Consider the following 18,978-nt stretch of genomic DNA (forward strand, 5'->3'; position numbering starts at 1 on the left):
ACAAAAAGATCTATCATTTCATACATGAACCAAAGAGAAAAAATTACTCAGTTACTACCATGTCGTCCGTCCTTACTCGTTGATCATTTCCATGTTTAGAAAGAAGTAAAAAATCCATCAAAGTTGAACATTTCCAACCATGTTATTAAAGAAACTTGAAAGTAATAAAGCTTGAATCAAACTCTAATGATAAAAAATGCATCAAATTTAACCATTTACAACAATGTATGAAAGTCTTTTGCAATGGATTTATCAGCAATACATGAGAATCTCGGCCTTCACAAATTAATAACATATACCCAAAATCAAAATCTAAAAAATAAAGCAAATTCAAGTCGAATCAACGCCGGAGATGAATCAACACCAAAATCAAGTCGAATCAACACAAAAATCAATACCAAAAATCAATTCAAGTCAACATAAAAATCAAATCAAATTTAATATGGAGTTAACTAAGATATGATGAACTTAGGTTATCTACTTACAATTTGAATTGGGAACTACTTAGATCGGTGCTTCATAATCTGTAATCTCCATTTTGCACCTACCAAAAATAAACCTAACCAATTTGATAGATCTGTTAATAATAACAGTAAACGCGACAGAGTTGTGTTGTTGGTTGTAGTGGATACCATCGAGATGGTGGTGGTGATGGAAACGATGAAGACGGTGGTGGTGAGAGCGATGGATGCGATGGAGATTTATCTCCTGTGTTATTATTAGAAATAAAGAAGAAGAAAAGGTGGAAGGTTAAATATGGAATTAATGATATTAAATTTTTAACGATAATTTCAATTATGCACTAAGGATATTTGCGAAGTCTGTTAGGGATATTTGTGAAGGCCCATCAGAAGCAAGGACAATAATTCAATTTCCACAAATTAATTTAGGGTAAAGGTTATTCTTGTGAACAAGTTATATTAAAAATAATATATGGGTTCATTATATACGGAATCTTAATGAAGGGTTTTTGATATATAAAAAATAATAATTGGGCAATAATTAATTTTCATCAAATTTTTTAAAAACTTGATATCTTTCAATATACACATGAGATTTTTGTAAAATTAATATATTCGAGAAACTCTTTGAAATACCTACATAATGAGTACAAATAAGAATGTTAAATTTTATTTTACGAAAAAAATATTATTGTTATCAAATTTTGTGTTGTTAAATGAGTAAAATTCAAGCTTGTGCATCGCACATGTGGTCTTACTAGTAATTCATAAATAATAGCATTATACCATGGTCTGTTGTCAGCGAAGCAAAATTATTTCAAGTTCTTTTCACTCACAATTGATCCGTATGGGATTTTTGTGTTGTTGCAAATAACTTTAAAATTAATAACAAAAAAACAATTTAAGTTATAGACAATATAATGAGAATACTGGTTAGAGGTTTCATCTTCCGTCATAGAACATGTAATCAATTAAATCAAAATCAATATTCAATCTCTTTTAATATCACTAGCCCTAAAGCATCCCATCGCAGGCTTATTTCGGTAAAATTACTGTTATCATCAAAGGCACAAGAGCCACACTTTGAATTCTTCTCACTATGTATCCTAGCACAAGAGCTACTCAAGTTCAAACCTATTGGAAGCAATTATCTCTATGAACTAGGATAATTCAAGCAATTTGGCGCAAGATCCACTCAAATCTAATTTAGGTTATGCTTCTACACATAATTTCATGGCAACATCCCTTCTTTAGAAATTACACTGTGTTACTTGTGACCAGAGTTGTTTGACAATTCCGGATCTCAAACTCTAGTCTAGCCTTAGATATGAACACTTGCTCATTTAAATTGCAGCTTAAACAAATAAATAATCAATCATAAATGATGATACTAATGGTAGAACATAAACAGTAATTAAGAGATTATGAATACTAAGAATGAATACTTTGATTAATAAACATGTTCTAAACTTTGGATTACATCTCTAACCAACAAGGTGAGATTAGTTCATCATGGGTTTCTTAAAACCCATGAAAAATAAAATCAAACACATCAAACACTTTCAAGGATTAACAATTTCATGAAATAGAATTAAACCCTAGATTGTAGAAAATCTTCAACTCTGAAGCTTCCCTTTGCTCCTTTTGTGCGTGAGAGCAATGATCCAACATTATGAATATAAATCTTTCAAATAGATACTCAAGTGTTTTTTTTTTAGATAAAAATGAATTTTATTAATAAGATAATATGGTTCAGGCTCAATATGCCTGTTTAACAAAGTCTCAATCCAAGGAGAATAATCACAATACCTCGATAACTAGTTTTTCGCTCCTAACTCTCTTAAAGACTGTATCTGCAATATTATTACTATCTCTTCTAACAAAAGAAACTTTCAAAGTGCTACAAGAAAAAAGAAGGAGTTTGATATCTCTAATAAACTTGTTATTTTCCCATTTGATACTAACATTGTCAAAATTAATAGACTGCGAACTACTTCAGAACATGAGATGAGATGATCTTGTTGATGAGTCCCTTAATCCAACTTAGTGCCTCTAGAACAACCATGCACTCTCCATCTTTAGGATCAATTACTCAATGTACACAGGTTCGTTTGAACCTATCGTAACTACTTGTAGATGAATAAAGCACCACGCCAATTTCAACAATGTTAGTAAGATAGTTAAAAAAACATCTACTTTAAGTTTAAATACATCATATGAGTCTTGAGTACCTGAATTAACAAAAGTACTAACAACATGTGAGTTTTGTGTAACTAAAATAAAGTTATGCATATGAAAGTTTATTCTAGAAGTAACAGAGATGGGGTTTAAAAATTTATCTTGGAAAATGCATTCGCATCTTACTTTCCATATTAGCTAGCAACAAACTGTTTTGAGGTAAAAACTGATTCTGCTGGAAATGGTACATTGGGTGTGCCGCCGAGAAACGAATCTAAACCCTGAACAAATGTACTACACATGAGTACTTTAGATTCAAGAGATCAATCTGTACAGTTCTGACCTAAACCAAGAAATGGTTGTTCCAGTCTTGCTTCGGTCACAAAATGAAGGAGAAAGGTTGATCTTAGGGAGGGAAACGAATAAGGTTGTTAGATCAGAATGATGAATTATGAAGGTGTGGTTGTTTTATGACTTGTATCAGAATGTAGAAATTTCTTGCGGAATGTAAGCTATAAGTTCTTGGTGTTTTCTGGATACTTGTGTTTATAACCAAAACTTTTCTCCATTAAAATAGGTTGAAAACCTATTTATACAAGTCAGAATTGAACGCACCCTGATCTCATAGGAAATGGACGTAGTTGAGTGATGGAGAAGTGGAGATCATGTGGAATGATGAAAACCATGTCCCTATCGTAAGAAAGGCTGGTTGGTTTTATTCCCACTACTTTTCTCTACTATCAGTAACTGTCCGCCTATCCTGGGACTTTCTCATGATGGGCGTGTTGCACGCCGCATACTGTAAACTACCAGACCAATACCCTGATGAACATCTCCCAGTTTGTGACATATTTGATGTCTCGAGTATTTTTGTAGAAAAATATACAGCAGGATATTGAGTGGGTCTTGCTTGCAAGACCTAATTATTTTGAACAATCATGCGCAAGCGAGACGACGGGCGATCATATGTTATAATTCAATCCATGAGACTTGCCGCAAGAAATGACATGTAATGCTCTTAGGTGAAATAATTAAGTTATTTGTGAAATCAATATTTATAAAACATCATTTGTAATTGATGCATATAAAGCATCGCTTTTAAGCAAGCAGCTCAAAATAATCGATGCTCATGAAGCATCGTTGTATAAAATCGTTTAGATTAGTCTCGGAGCTTAATGTCTTAAAAGGAGCATGACCGGCCATCTTCAGGAAGCTTCCAGGATCTATTCATGTGCATCAAAGGTGAGCCGGTCGGTCCTTATAGGAGAGTGGTGGCTAGTAGCCATTTTGACATCCTATTTGCCGGCCTAAATTAGATCTTGAAAAGACGAGGGTACCCAAATATACCTCAATCTAAAACTTTTCCACCTATAAGTTCTTTCTCCGAAAGTGATTGTCTATGGACCGAGTCGAGGCAATACAACTAATCAGTTCACACTTCATGTGATCGTCTATGGATACGAGATCGAGACAATACAACAACGAAGTATGTTTACTTGATAAGAGGTTCGGATTTAACCAAACACAATAGGATTACTATCAAGTAAATAGGAATTAAAGTTTGTGTATTTTACTTCTAATTATAATAAAAACAATTATAATTGTGGAAATAGAAAAGTAAAAGACACAACAAGATTTTGTTAACGAGGAAACCGCAAATGCAGAAAAACCCCGGGACCTTGTCCAGAACTGAATACTCTTAGGATTAAGCATCTATAAAAAATCAAACCAACTTCGTATAGTTGAGAACAAGAAACTAAACCTATAGTTCACCTGGTTTCGTCTTTATTCTCACGCCTCCAACTTATGTATAAGTCACGTACTTGTAACAATTCCTTTAGTTCATGTTCCAAATAATAAAGGAACAACAAATCTGTTTGGTATCAACTCTTTTCAACCAAGTGATGTGAGTTCGACAAAAGTCTCTTCCGTTTATCTCAATAAAATCCTTTGTCAGGTCCTTAGATCTATCTACTAACAATTACCGAAATAATCGTCTAGATTTTGCAATCAATACTTTGAATCACAAAAAAACATATTGATGCCGATCTACTCAACTAATCAATCCAATCTACCACAAGGATAAAATGATTATAGTTGGATCATCTTTAAACGAAACAAGTATTGTGCACACCAAAGATTATGAACCCAAATCATATATCTTCAAAGTCTTCTTTGTCTTCAAATCTTTTTAGATTTTCAATAAACACCTGCACACAATTAACTTGAATCTCTTGTGACGCGCAAAACGGAGTCTGTTAACAATGGATTATCACAAGACGTATTTAGAACTACAAACAGTCTAAAGATCCCCGTCAAAACTTCGATCTAGTTTGAGTGAATCTTATATCAGAAGAGAAGATTCTCAAGCATAAACAAACTAGGTGCAATCAAAGTTCAACAACCATTAGTCAATAAAATCAATCGAAAACTAATAATAAACCGCAAGTATCTAGTTTCCCACCAACGGTACTAATAGAGCTTCTCAATCCTAAAGAAGTCTTTAAACCGAACGGCCGTAAGAGATTTGTATAAGCGTTACTGCACATGTTCAAAGTATGTCGACATATTTACTATGTAAGTCCTCTTTCATACTTACAATCTTGAAACCGATTTTCCACACTTCCAAACGAATTCAGAATTGGTTCATCTGACTTTCAAGAACTATGTGATTGATTAAGAACACTCAATTACAAATCATGGGTTTTACGGTTCTACCAAAACAAGTTTCGGTTCTACCTCCATGTGAGTACTGTGCATATTCACATTATCTTTCTGAAAATTCGGTTGACTAGGTACTAAGATCGGTTCCCCACATACTTATGGTAACTACTTGTATTTGTTGCACATGTCCATAGGATCGGTTCCCCTTTCACTAAAAACTTATTGCACATGTTCATTGATCGGTTCCCCCATCTACTTAAAACGAGTTGCACCTCATACAAGGATCGATTCCCTTCTTGTGATCGGTTGCACCTCTTCATAGGATCGGTTCCCCTTTGCCTAGAGTTGGTCATACCAATAACACTGAATCGATCATACCATCTCAGGTGATTACTTAAGATCGGTTTCACTAATAAAAGTCATACCAATACAAAAGTCAGGCCTTGTGAATAGTTTTACCAAGAACATAAACAAGTCATGAGCGGTTATACTAACCACACATATTGTTAGTTAAAAAGATATGCAATGAATAACAATACCAATAAGCCTAGCGATTTCCCTTTCGATTCACGAAACAAGTTCATGAATTTACTTCCTTTAAACTAATGTAAAACATTATTTCCTAGGATGAAATCTTCACATCATACCCATACATAATCACAATAGCATTCAAACGATTATGTCGATGTCTTATATACGAAGTTCAAAAGATAAGCGTTATACTTCGTATTGTATTCCTTAATACTACGTCTAACTAGAGTTTAATTATTCATACTTCGCAGTTATGTTTTCAATATGCACGACTTGAAAGATACGTTAGGGAATGAAACAATTCAAGTCAAATATTACTAACCTCAAGTGGAAGGATGATGTTGTTGTTGTAGCTCCTTACTTCTTCACTTCTTCAAGTCTTATCAATACTTGTAATGTCTCATATCCTAATACTTTCAAGCTAACCTATACGAAGTTGGATCTAGTACATAATCAAGCGACTCTTTAAATGAGTTTTGGTTCACTAAAATATGACAACCAAACTTGACATACCAACGCTTGGTGGGTTCAACCGAGCTATGCTCTAACAGATCTAGACCGTTTAAATTGGCTAGCCAAATTGGTTAGCTGAGATCATTTGCGGCAGTAATGTGTTGTCGTTGAATTACTTAAGACTATTATGAGTAGCGCAGCCAACTAACTTTGGGCAGCCACCAAGAGCCATATAGATAGGCTGAGGATTGGCCGATCAGTTTTTGTGGAAGAGGGGTTGCCAGCGATCACGACGGAATTTCATTGGTTCCCCGAAACCAGATCTAGGTCGGTCGATTCGGATGGCGAAGTTGGATGGCCGAGATTGCTTTGCGGCAGTTATGCGCTTCCGTTGGTCGATCTTAAGGCTTTTAAAGCCGCGTGGCCAACCTACTTTGAGCTAACGGTTTTAGGTGTTAGCTGCGGGCTGGGATCAATTCGATTTGCCAAGGCTAAAGGCGAGCCGCTGGTGAGTCCATGCCGAGCAGCGGTGCAACCTACTTTGAGCTAACGGTTTTAGGTGTTAGCTGCGGGCTGGGATAAATTCGATTTTCCAACGCTAAAGGAGAGCCGCTGGTGAGCATACCGACACTTCATTAGTCGCCTAAAAAGAAATCTAAGCCATCCAACTAGGTCAGATAAGTTGGACGGCCGCGATGAATTTGAGACTGTCATGGCTAGTCTTTACTCGTTAAACCCTTTGTTCAACAACGCAACTAGCCTACTTTTGGCTAGAGATTAGGGTTGTTGATGGCGGGTTAGGAGAATTCCGATTGGTTGGAATACTAGTACAAACCTTCACATAGGCCACGTTTTTTGGTTTACAGCCTAGCCATGTTTCAGTTTTTTTGCGTGGCTACTGGTCATAGGTATAACTATAGCCACGTTTAATATTACCCTGTAGCCATAGAACACCAATTGGTCATGGATTTAAACCCGAACTCATCAATTGTAGCCATAAGACACCTTTTAGTCATGGGTTTAAATCTAAACCCATCACATGTAGCCATAGGTGAGAATATGGCCACATTAAGAGATTATATGCGTGTCGAGTTTATAGGTGGCCTATAGACACGCTTATTTACTCATGACGGAAAGGAATATGATTAAGCCACTTTGATTTGTTTATTTATTTTGTGGGGTTATTATGTGGCCTGCTTATGTGACCAGAACGCTGGTTGCTAGTGAGCCTTTCCTTTCCAACTATAGGCTTAATGTTCCTAGAATGCGTAATTTTCTAGTAACATATGCCTACAGATTCTCTATTCTTACTACAATAAAGTGAACACAGTGGTGGTACTTGGAAGGATGCATAAGTTATTGTGTCTGGTAAGGGAACTGCGAGTGCAACTGGGTATTTTCTGGAAATAAGACATTAAGGTTGGAAATCTACTAGCAACACACCTCTTAGCATAGTTTCACCCCGGCGTATGACCTCTGCAATCTCCAAAATACGTAATTGACAAGGCTTAGATTTAAAAAAAATGAAGACAAAAAAACAAGCTTCTTAGACATCAGAATTATGTTCCATTAACTAGTTTTCAATTTCATTGGCTCAAATTTCATTTAGTTCATTTTTTTCGAATTTAGCAATTTTGAGCATGCAGATAATGAGTTCCTTGATTCGTTAGCAAGACTGCTGAGCTTGTGAAGAAAGTGAAACAGAGGACAAGTTTATACAATTACAGTAACTGTCCACGACATTTCAATCTCAATTTAGTGGTTTAAAATTTTAAACTAAAACAAACACTCACAACCCTTCTTTTTCTTTTTCTGAAGGGGTCACACTCACTACCCTCGACTACTATAGATAACTAAAATGAAGTTTGCAGAAAATATGAAATGTGAAATGAAGAAGGATGCAAATAAAGTCCACTAAAATCAAGAATTTTATAAAACCACTTTAGTGGACTTCCTCAATCTTAGGTCCAATACCAAAAGCTCTTGGTGCATGAGCATCGACATCCATCCCACCAGAAGCAGCACCCACATAGGACCAGCAACCTGTTGGTACATCTTTTCTATGATGGTGTAGTCCTATTCCATTGATCATTAGCATTAATCTCAACACGTTCTCATTAGCATTTATCTCAACACGTTCATGTTGCCAAACTCCTAAACATGAATATATACACCAAAATCAATATCAATTGCTGCTCCTCCTGCTTTACCAGCCATTGTAAACAATGCAAAACAAAAGAAAGATTGTGTATGAAGAAAATGAATTTATAAAATTTATGATGAGATTAAGAAAATGGGTTATTAGGGTTGAATGTATGTTAACGTGTATGACGTTGTGCATGGTTTAACATATATAAGAACCTGCAAGTTTCATACTGTAAAAAGTTTTGTCAGCTCATGAATCATGAATCTTATTTAAATCAAACGCCAATGGACTCCAATTCAAATAGCAAGATCTTATAAATCAACCTAAAAAAGCAGAACTAAAATACCTGTACAGCATCATCATTAAAAAATTTGTCGACAAATGAGTATCATTTCAAAAAAGGTCCAAAAACCTGCAACATAGAAACATGGGTATCAGTTCAACAAAGATTAAAATTGGTTTGCATGGTATATTAACTCAATTGCAGAAAAAACTAAAGGAGGTAACAAGTCGTCTGTCAGTAATTTACAAAAAGAAAATGAATGCAATTTATTCGAAAAACTTCAGAAAATCTCTGTATTATGGCAACTCCTCCAGTGGCGAGCAGCAGGAAACAACGATTTCTAATGACGAGGGTGCATCTACGTCTGTTTGTCCAAATCTTTTAGCTGAGCCAACATAGGCTTGTTAATCTGTTATAAGTCATGTTTATATTGAGATAATGAAGCAGAAATTTTCTGGTGAAACTCAGATTTTATTAGCTGATTGCCTTAAGACTAATAGCTAACAAATTCAGTCTTTTTAAGTTTCTGATCAGCATAGCACCTTTCTTGCTTGGCAGTTTACACTAACCTGTTCGTACAGAACGATGTAAGTACCCTACCTAACGTAAAAGAAGTACTAGAATATTAATAATGCTCCTGATAGAACATAGATTCCACAGTACTAAAGTACTCACAATACTGTTCATTTAACAAGAGTGCACTGCAAACCGAATTCAACATCTTAAAAAAGGACCATTTCTACTTTTACCAGAAAATCTATGTTCTCTTCCACATGTTTTGTAGGTAGGACAAGATTACTATCAGAGTACAACACAAAGTTTAACTTAATCTACTGCAATCACTCGTAGTTTGAAGTACATTTGTCAGTGAAAGCTTCAAAAATGCAGAAGCAAAGACTTGGGGAAAGCAGTTTAAACGCGCAATTTTACTGGATAACAACTCAAAAGCCAGCTTAAAGCTAACAAAAAAACGAGAAGGCAGCAAAAACCAAACATTGCATGAAAAACCAAAAAAAAAAAATGCAAACAGTCAGGAGAGAAGTTTACTTCTTGTAACAGTGGTAATGCTGAATATTGGTCAGAAACTTACAAGCATTCACCACGGGTTTTGAATCAGATTTAAGAATGAAGCGACTGCAACTCAAAGAGACAGCTCATTCAATTGCAAATACTGCAACCATCACTCTGAAATCCCACCAGTGATAGTCCCTAAAACCTGACAAAGATGATCCTTGTAATGACACAAAAACCAGCACCATCACAAAAAAAAAAATCACCTAACCTCAGTTTCAGCATGTAACCTATTCAACAAAGATAGGAACCTGCAACAGATTGAATATTTCATAGATTTTATAATTATACTGAGTCGCCAGAAGAGGGAATGACAATGCTATGGGACAGGCAAGTAGAACAATCATATTTCAGATGAGTTTATTTAATGAATCTGATGATTGTCTAAGCAAAATCTCAATAAAATAATGAGATTAAACTTTCAATTGGACAGTAACCAACAATCATAATTTCAATAATTTGTTCGACCAAAACTGAGAAAGCGAACTATTAAACAAGAAAGTAACCTCTGAAATTTTCAAAACATTTAACAAAACTCAGTTTAGAAATACCGATGATAAAAACGAAAAGGTGAACAATGAAACAAATGTATTAGGTAGATTTGGATGAACTTAAAGACCCTGGGTATTAGTTGTAATGCTAATTCTTTCGCCTTTAGTCTCCCCTTTGCTGCTTCTACCTTATAATGCAAACACCCAAAAAACCAATATATAAACACACTAGAGAATGAAATACTAAAACCAAACTTCATAATGTAAAAAAAAGAAAAACTGAGACTTTATCTTTAAATCCACTAAGACGTTTACAACATAGCCTTTCTTTCAGAATTAGCAGAAGAAGAAACAAGATTAGAAATCGCATAGCTAGACGATATAATAGCCCCAGTTTTTCTGCTTTAATATCATTGAGATGTCACTATTTTCCTCATAATTTGGATTTAGACAATTCATGTTTTGTCAGCAACATAAAGTGAGAATCTAACAAATGGGATTATATGAATAAATGTGTGTCAATCAAAGACCTATTTTGAAGTAACCACATATTAGATCATATTTTAAGATACAACAAATAATGGATGCGTGTATTTACCATTGAAAATATAAGTTAGAACTTAGATGACATCACTGATTTGTTAAATCGTGTTCAGGGTAAGACTGAACGGTAAAAAATATCTCCAGATTAATAACTCAAGTTTAGCTTCAGCAGATCAGGATGATACATCAAAAATAATTACGAAACAAGATGGTCACTACAACATAGTTTTCATCAATACTGAACCAACCATTAATATCTAACAAAATAAAAGAAAATAACCCATGGACTTTTTAAAAACTCAATGAGTTAGACCACATACCTTAATGTCACGAACTCCATGAGAACTACCAGCAATCTTTGGCCGAAATGCATTCTGATTACGCTCTTAATTAGCTTCCATAGCCTCTTTCCTTGAGGGATTGGGATGACCGGCATATCCATCTTGTAAGAGATTTCTTTGTTCCAAGGGTACAAATTCAGCACTAACCAAAACCAGTGATCTATACAATTTGAATTAGAGTACCATATTATTTGGGTTGTTAGAAAGATTTCAAGACACAATGTAGCAGATTAAAATGCCAAAACAAAAGCAGTGATAAATAATGAGAAGGACAAGTGACTAAGATTTGTTCTTTAATGTGTCAACTACTTGACAAGTTCTACGAATGATCACCCTGACATAAGAAATAAACAACGTGAGAAGACTGAGAACTTACCCAACAGCTACTGCGAGTTATTTAACAACTGACTTAAGTGCATTTTTCTTCAGGTCCTCTTCTTCCGCATAAGGTGGTCCCTTTCCTGTTTTCTACAAGCAATCATATCTTAACTCAAAGCCACAAATCTCAAAATAACAAATACTCCTAACAATCACAGCACTTCACAATCCAGCTAGTCTTAATTATGAACCATTGGAAGTTTGATGTACCTTCATTATGGGATAAATCTGTGTAATCGTTAAACCCTGGCTAACTCGACTTAGAGTATCATTCTTATCGTGTGCTTCTTGGTTCCCTCTCCTCATGTTTTTAAACCTATCCTGCCAATCCTGCTTTCCCCCTAACTGCACAACATATCCAAAAATGCAACGATTCACTAATTGCACCTAACAAATACGGAAGAAACTTTTTAACAACGCAGCGAAATTTCAAATCAAATCATACCCATAATCTGAAAACTCCAATCATCAAATCTCTATTCAGCCATGAAAAATATGTGGATCATAAAGAGACCTAGCTTATATTGATTTTAAACCGATTCACATGAATCCAATCAAATTATAATTCACATAATTAATAAAGAAACACAAATCTTCATACCCAAAATCAGTGTACGATTAAAGGAAGAAAGATTAATCGATATATCATCATTTTCTCCATCTTCAAAAACCTCTGAAAAATCAATAACTTAATAAGAGAAAATCTAAAAATTACCAGATAGGTCTTTTTATGGTTGATTAACCACTCAGAGAGGTATTTTTTTTATTTTGTTGAGAAAAAAATACTCTACTTCTTCTGTATTGATATTTTGGTGGTGAACGATGGAAGTGGTGAAGTTCTGTTCATGGGTTTTCTCAGAGGGTTCGAGATTGTAAAGAGAAAAGGGATAAACAAAGGGGAAGGAATACGATAAGATGCAGTTAAGGTTTTGACTCTGAGGGAAAAGAAATATTACTGAAATTTTAGGGGGAAATAGTGCGCCAAAACTTCGTTGTTCCCGCCCATGGAGATCGCAATTTCCCCTCCTTTGTATAAGATGGTAAATGGGTCATTTGTAAGAGTTTTTGTATTTGCATTCGTATTCATTCGATTAAAAATTCTGATTTTTATTGGTCGGATAAACACCATACAGATTGTATTTTCTGTGATTTAAAATTTTAAAATCACATTTGTCAAATCAATTTCCTAAAATAATAATTCCACAAGAGACAAAATTGATAATTATGTGATCTAAGGTTGTGATTCTTAAATGTCGATATAATCCGTCGATGAGTTATAATAAATGATTGAGTATCCAATAAGATTGGGTGAGACCGGATGAAGATCGTAACCAAGTTTGTACTAGAATAAAAATGTAAATATTTAAGGTTGTGATTTCTTACATGTCGATGTAATCCGTCGATGAGTTATAATAAATGATTGAGTTTCCAATAAGATTGGGTGAGATCGGATGGACATCATAACGAAGTTTGTACTAGAATAAAAATGTAAATATTTAAGCATAAAATGAGATTGGGCGATCTTATGACAAAATCCGAAGTCCAAAGTTGATGAACATCGGGTGCAATTAAGTGAGATTAAAGTGAATATGATCCGGCGAAATTAAGTAAAATTGGATTCAATTAGATAATGCAATCTAATTCCAACTTAACTCAGATTCCTTGGTTGTTTTTATTTTTTATACCAAAAGAAATATGTTTAAACTAAGCAACACTTGCAAGAAGTTGTTCCTCCAATAATCTGAAGCTAATAATGCTGGGTGGATCAGTAATCGAATCCTTAAATTTGTGGATAATTAGTCAAAATAAGCGTTATCCAATTACCATCAGATAATGATGAGTACAATTTGATTGAACTAGATGGGATTAGGTGGAAAATCGGTCATACTGAGTATCATCTAGTGATTTTGAGTATGTTTTGATGGAACATATATAGAAAAATGGAGTAAATTTGAATTAAATTTGTGGATAATCAGCTAAAGTAAGCGTTATCCAGTGATTGTGAAAGAAAGTGAGTATGGTTTGAACAAAATGGAATGATGTGGATAATCTATCATATCGAGTATGAGTATGATCAAGGATTTTAAGAATAATTTGATGGAATTGGGAAAAATCTAGTAAAACTGGGTTAAATTATTGAATAATTAGTCAGAGTAAGCGTAATCCAGTGATTGCCGAAGAAAATGAGTATGACCGGATTGAATTAAATGGAATCAGGTGGATAAATCGGTTAAACTGAGTATTATCTAATGATTTTGAGTATAGTTTGATGGAATGAAGTAAAGTTGAGTAAAATTGGATTAAATTTGTGAATAATCAGAAAAAGTAAGCGTTATAGATAATCGGTTATAGTGAGTATAATCTAGTGATTTTGAATACGATTTGACAAAGTGACGTAAATTAGATTAAATTTATGGATAACCAGTCAAGAAAACGTTATCTAATGATATGTAAATCGGATCAAATTTGTGGATAATAAGTTAAAGTAAGTGTAATCCGGTTATTATGATAATTAGATTGGATTAGGTGGACGATCTGTCATAATGGGTATAAGTTAGTGATTTTAAAATATGATTTGATGGAATTAAGTAAAATTGAGTAATATTTGTTTAGATGTATGGATAATCACTCAAAATAAATGTTATCCAATGACTGAAAGAGAAAAATTGGATGGAATTAGGTAGGTAGTACTGGTACCAATCATATTGAATATGATCTAGCGATGATGAATATGTTCTGACAGAATAAAGTATGCGTTGTCAAAATCGAAACTCTTAATCTCCCAATTTGAACAAAAAACTGTATCGTGACTTCATTGATTAATTAAAATGCATATTGGAAAAAAAATGTACTTGTCTGAACAAAAATCAGCTTCACGTCCTCTCTAAATAGTTGAAATGTATATCATTTTCGAAATTTTTATCGCGTTGAAAATGAGATAACAACTTTCGGGTCTATTCTCATTCTCCGGACTCACTCTCACCTAAATGACTTAGATTAGGCTGGTTACAAAAGAGTGATGCCACGTTGACACAAAATATTACCGGGAGATTAGCAGGGATTGGGCATTAACCACCATAAGTTCCATATAATATGTCTCTTACGGTATTTTTCACAAGATTTTGTCTGGACTAGGAATTATTGGGTTACAAACCTAAATATATATTGCGAAATTAACACATGAAAATATGTGTATATCCATTGAAAAGCATGAGAAGTGATGAAACATGTCAAATGCTCAAGTAAAATTCATTTGATCCGTATGGATGATATAGAACCTAAATTACCAAGATTGCTACTAGGGGGACTGGTTTTGCTTGGGGGTGTACCAAATGCTAATAAGACAAAACATAATTTGCCTTGGGGTTGGTGCACCCCAAGCAAATTGGTACCCCCATTAGCAGCCTTGAAAACTAGGTCCAGAAGTTATAGAATCCTTACGACTTTAACCCACCCTGAGATGTACCGTCCATCACTTCCCAGTTCCCATCAATATTCCGTCGGCCTCAATTTTGCCCTTTCCTCTCTCCCCGAATCTCAAATCTCGCTGGGACTCGATCGCTACACCAAAAAAACAAGAAAAAAAAAAACCCTAATCCAAAGAGACACCATCGCTATCACTTTGTTTCCGTCAATCTCTCTACCATCACCACGACCACATTCTCTCCGTCTCATTCTCTCGGAACTCATGCTTGCGGAAGGAACAAAATTGGGTTTTTCTCGGAGGTTTTCAGTAATGTTTATGCGAAATTTGTTGCTTTACAACAGGAAGAAGACGAGCTATTGGCTATACCTTGTTTTTTGAGGTTGTGTTTCTGCTGAAAACAACTCAATCCAGCAAGATGAGTCGCTTAATTGAGACCCTAGAAAAATTAATTTCATGAAACTTTTTTTTTTTTTTTGTGTTCAGATCTTTGAAACTCATATTGTGATTGTTTGTTTTTATCATTTAGGTTGAGAGAAGCTTGATCTTAGCTTTTGAAGTGGTGGTTGGTTCTATCGGTAGTGTTAGTGGTGGTACGCTTTGTTCATCCTATGATTGTGAAGGGAGCAAACTAGTTGAAATTATAAACTCATATCTTAGATTTCTTTGTTCTTGTGTTTTCTTTGTCTTCATTTGTTAAAGAAATTCAAAGGAATGGTTTTTTTCTTTTCTGCTTTTGGTTGATAATGGAAATTTGAAAGGGTGAAAGCTTTTAGTAATCCCTATTTCGTATTACCTTTCGAACATATGCAGTATATGAAAAAAATTGTTGTGTGATATGACACACTTCCCACATGGCTTGACAGCTAAACTATAGGTATGAAGTTTGAGCCTAGGAAATAGGTTTACCAACTTAATGTTGAATTTGGAAGAGCGGCATTTGTTGATTTGCTCCTGCTTTTGCTTTTAAATTTGCTATTTATAATAAATTTTGAGAGAGATGTTTTGTCTCTTTACAGGAAGACTTATACTAACCCTCAAGTGGAAGCTGATGATGAAAGACATGGATCCTACTGTATGTTTTTTTTAGTTCTTTTGATTATTACTTTAGTTGATGTTTTTAATATACCTAGGTTTTTATGTTCATAACTATTTCTCTGAATTACTGTTTTGGCTGTATTTTTTTTTTCTGTAGCAATTCCATAAACATATGCTCAAGCGAATGAAATATATTCAAATGTACAATGACTATTGGCTGGTGGTGCACACATCGAAAGAGTTTGAAGCTTGGTCGGCTAGTAAGTCAATTCCACACACCACACATGTTTTTCTCTAGCAGTTGTTTATGATATCATCTAAATCCTTAATGTTTTTCTTTGTCCAGGAAAAATTGAGCATAAGGAAACATAGTCCAAGCAGTTCTTTGGTGGTGTTTGCAGAAAAGGATCATTGTCGTCTCATGGAGCTGAACTCGATAATGACACCCCACAAGGAAGGAAACAAATTGCATTTTCTGTCTTGCCTGTTGAGCTCTGATAGCTGTCACACTTGTTTGGATTGAAAGCAATAAAGGTTGAGAATTGGGTTTTTGAATCCACACTGCATAAATATTTTTGCTGATCCGAATCTTTTTTGTTGGCACATTTAACGGTATAGGAATAGCTTTCCCACTGGAAGCACACTTATAACCATAATCAAGGTTAAATTTTTACGGTGATCTCAATTTTCTTAAAGTACTTGTTGTTGTTGCTATTCCTCCTTTTTTTATTGTTGCAATTCACAACCATTCCCTAATTTTTAGTTTCTCATAGAGTTGGAAACTGACTGATTGATGGCTCATATGTTTGATTTTTGTAGGTCTTGGCTGTAGCATCTTTCAACAACTGCAGGAGTGCAAGAAATGCAGTTGCAAGAGTGGCTTGTAGCCTAACTATGCAACCAAAAGGCTCAACTGATTGTCTAATTAAAGTTTCTTAGCAGAGCATTAACCAACAAACATGCTCATCCAGTACTAGAGTGCACCTTAGAACAGATAGAACGGTAAAAATAGTCTTCGGAGTCCGTTTCAGTTTTAATATTTGCTTTTACAGTCATATTTTGTTCCATTTGCGAGAAGGAATGCTATGTTGGTTGCTTGAGGGACCATGTGCATCATGTGTGATATGAGGGTAAGTCATATTTGTTCTTCAATTGTCAAAGCACCTCTAGTTCTGATTCAGGCGTATCTTAAAACTTACTGCTTTCTGGAACACAGGAATTACCAAAGGTGTGATGGCTTTGCAATGATGACTACTGTATACTCATTTGAATTGCGGGCTATCAGTATGGCCTAGCTTCAATAGGGATATAAATGTTGTAATGTTTGTAATTGAAGTACATCCCTGAGAGACAGAGTTTGCAGCTGATTGTTCGATTGTGATTTCTGATAATCTTGAGGTTATTGAAGGAACGCGTTGGTCGTATGTTTGATAGTTAGGATGGATTGATGCTTTTCTGAGCACCGTAGTCAATGCCCTACGTTGATAGTGAAGGTGCCAGCTTCAATGTTGATTCTCACACTGCCGCAAAAGATTATTTCATATGTTGGTCCCGTGATTTAATGTATTCTAATCTAGTGTTTTTATATTTGAATTGGCGGGTTCGAGTCTTCGTTTTAGTCTCGTTTCTTTTTGATATGTATACTGTAAAGTTTTGGTGTTATGCCATTAATAAAGTGAAACTTTCTAGCAATATATTTATTTAAAATATTCTCTTTTCATTTTGGTTTCTGGGTATAATAGTGAATTTATGCTTTCTGGGTATATAATAGTGAATGTATCGCCAGGAAGCTAAATGTTATCCGTGACTATAAGTCCTTAATTTGCCATGTTAAGATGAATTTGTGTCTAAATGATAGCAATGACCATGGTTTCAATAATTCGTGTGGCTTTAGAGCGTCCACAGTGGTGCGAGTATAACTAAAGACCAAAGACTAAAAAAAAAGATCAAATTTGGGTTTAGTCCGTCCTGTGGCGTAGCGGGTGACGAGTAAATTTGGTCGCGCGTTGATATAAAGTCCGCTTCATCGTCCAGCGTAGATAAAGATTACGCCTGGCATGGGGCGTTGATAAAGATAACGCCTGGTATGGGGCGTGAACTATAGCAACGCCTGGTGTGTGGGACGGAGATTATATGTTCGCCCGGATTCAAAAAAAAAAAATGGGGCGTTGATAAAGACAACGCCCCAAGCAAAGTTTTCAAAACTAGTTAATGGTGGGATCATGACTATATCAACGCCCCATCCAGCCGGACATTATACCAACGCCCCATCCAGGCGGACATTATACCAACGCCCTGCATCAGGCGTTAACTTTACGAACGCGCGGCTACATGCGGACATTATACCAACGCCCGTCGGGTAGGCGGACATTATATAAACGCCCGACTATATTTGGATTTCGTCTTGATCGCCGACCAAATTTGGTCTGGGTTTTACTCTTTGATCAAATTTTGATCGATGGTCCGACCCACTACGCCAGCCCACTCGACACCAAATTTGGGTTTAGTCGTCCACTGCAGTTGCTCTTAGGGAAAGTTATAGCCACGTCGATACCATATACTATGTCTATAAGGAATCTATCGTCATGGTTTAACTGATTTCTCGTGTCCTAAAGGTAAACAATAGCCACGATTAAAAATATTTGTCTTTAAGAAGTTTATCACCATGGTGTTACAAATTTAGTGTGACTATAACGGATGAGTTGGTCATGATAAAACAAATTTTGCGTGTCTAATTGATAAGAAAAGCCATGATTAAAATGAAATCCATGTGGCGTTAAGTTAAACTACAGCCATATTGAATTTGAAATTCATGTGGCGTTAAGGTACACTATAGCCATGCTCAAATCAAACAGTGTGTCTAAAGGGATCTTATGGCCACGGAAATAGGGAAAATGTTTAATTATCAAAAAAAAAAGAATGGGTACATATAGACACGATTAGAGGATTATGGCATGGTGAATCATAGGCAATAGT

General features: G+C 35.1%; 3 long non-coding RNA genes across 7 annotated transcripts; 1 reads left to right on the forward strand and 2 right to left on the reverse strand.

Moving 5' to 3' along the window:
• Positions 1-8,137: 8,137 nt before the first annotated feature.
• LOC113285620 lies at positions 8,138-9,930 on the reverse strand. Its single transcript, XR_003328804.1, has 3 exons — positions 9,807-9,930; positions 8,780-8,845; positions 8,138-8,441 (listed from the first exon to the last, which is right to left on the reverse strand). It is a non-coding gene; the product is annotated as an uncharacterized LOC113285620 (long non-coding RNA).
• A 745-nt stretch (positions 9,931-10,675) lies between these two features.
• LOC113285619 lies at positions 10,676-12,338 on the reverse strand. Of its 2 annotated transcripts, none has more exons than XR_003328803.1 (4): positions 12,256-12,338; positions 11,751-11,885; positions 11,539-11,630; positions 10,676-11,322 (listed from the first exon to the last, which is right to left on the reverse strand). It is a non-coding gene; the product is annotated as an uncharacterized LOC113285619 (long non-coding RNA). The 2 variants fall into 2 exon arrangements; XR_003328802.1 differs by lacking the exon at positions 12,256-12,338 and adding an exon at positions 11,986-12,036 and having other exon boundaries at positions 10,677-11,322.
• A 2,666-nt stretch (positions 12,339-15,004) lies between these two features.
• LOC113287434 lies at positions 15,005-17,694 on the forward strand. Of its 4 annotated transcripts, none has more exons than XR_003330056.1 (7): positions 15,005-15,557; positions 15,984-16,039; positions 16,160-16,262; positions 16,349-16,536; positions 16,621-16,663; positions 16,822-17,132; positions 17,219-17,694. It is a non-coding gene; the product is annotated as an uncharacterized LOC113287434 (long non-coding RNA). The 4 variants fall into 4 exon arrangements; XR_003330054.1 differs by having other exon boundaries at positions 15,005-15,346; positions 15,494-15,557; positions 16,349-16,663; XR_003330053.1 differs by having other exon boundaries at positions 16,349-16,663.
• Positions 17,695-18,978: the final 1,284 nt, after the last annotated feature.

This window comes from Papaver somniferum, chromosome 6 (assembly GCF_003573695.1).
Source record: "Papaver somniferum cultivar HN1 chromosome 6, ASM357369v1, whole genome shotgun sequence".
In the NCBI taxonomy this organism is placed as follows: Eukaryota; Viridiplantae; Streptophyta; class Magnoliopsida; order Ranunculales; family Papaveraceae; genus Papaver; species Papaver somniferum.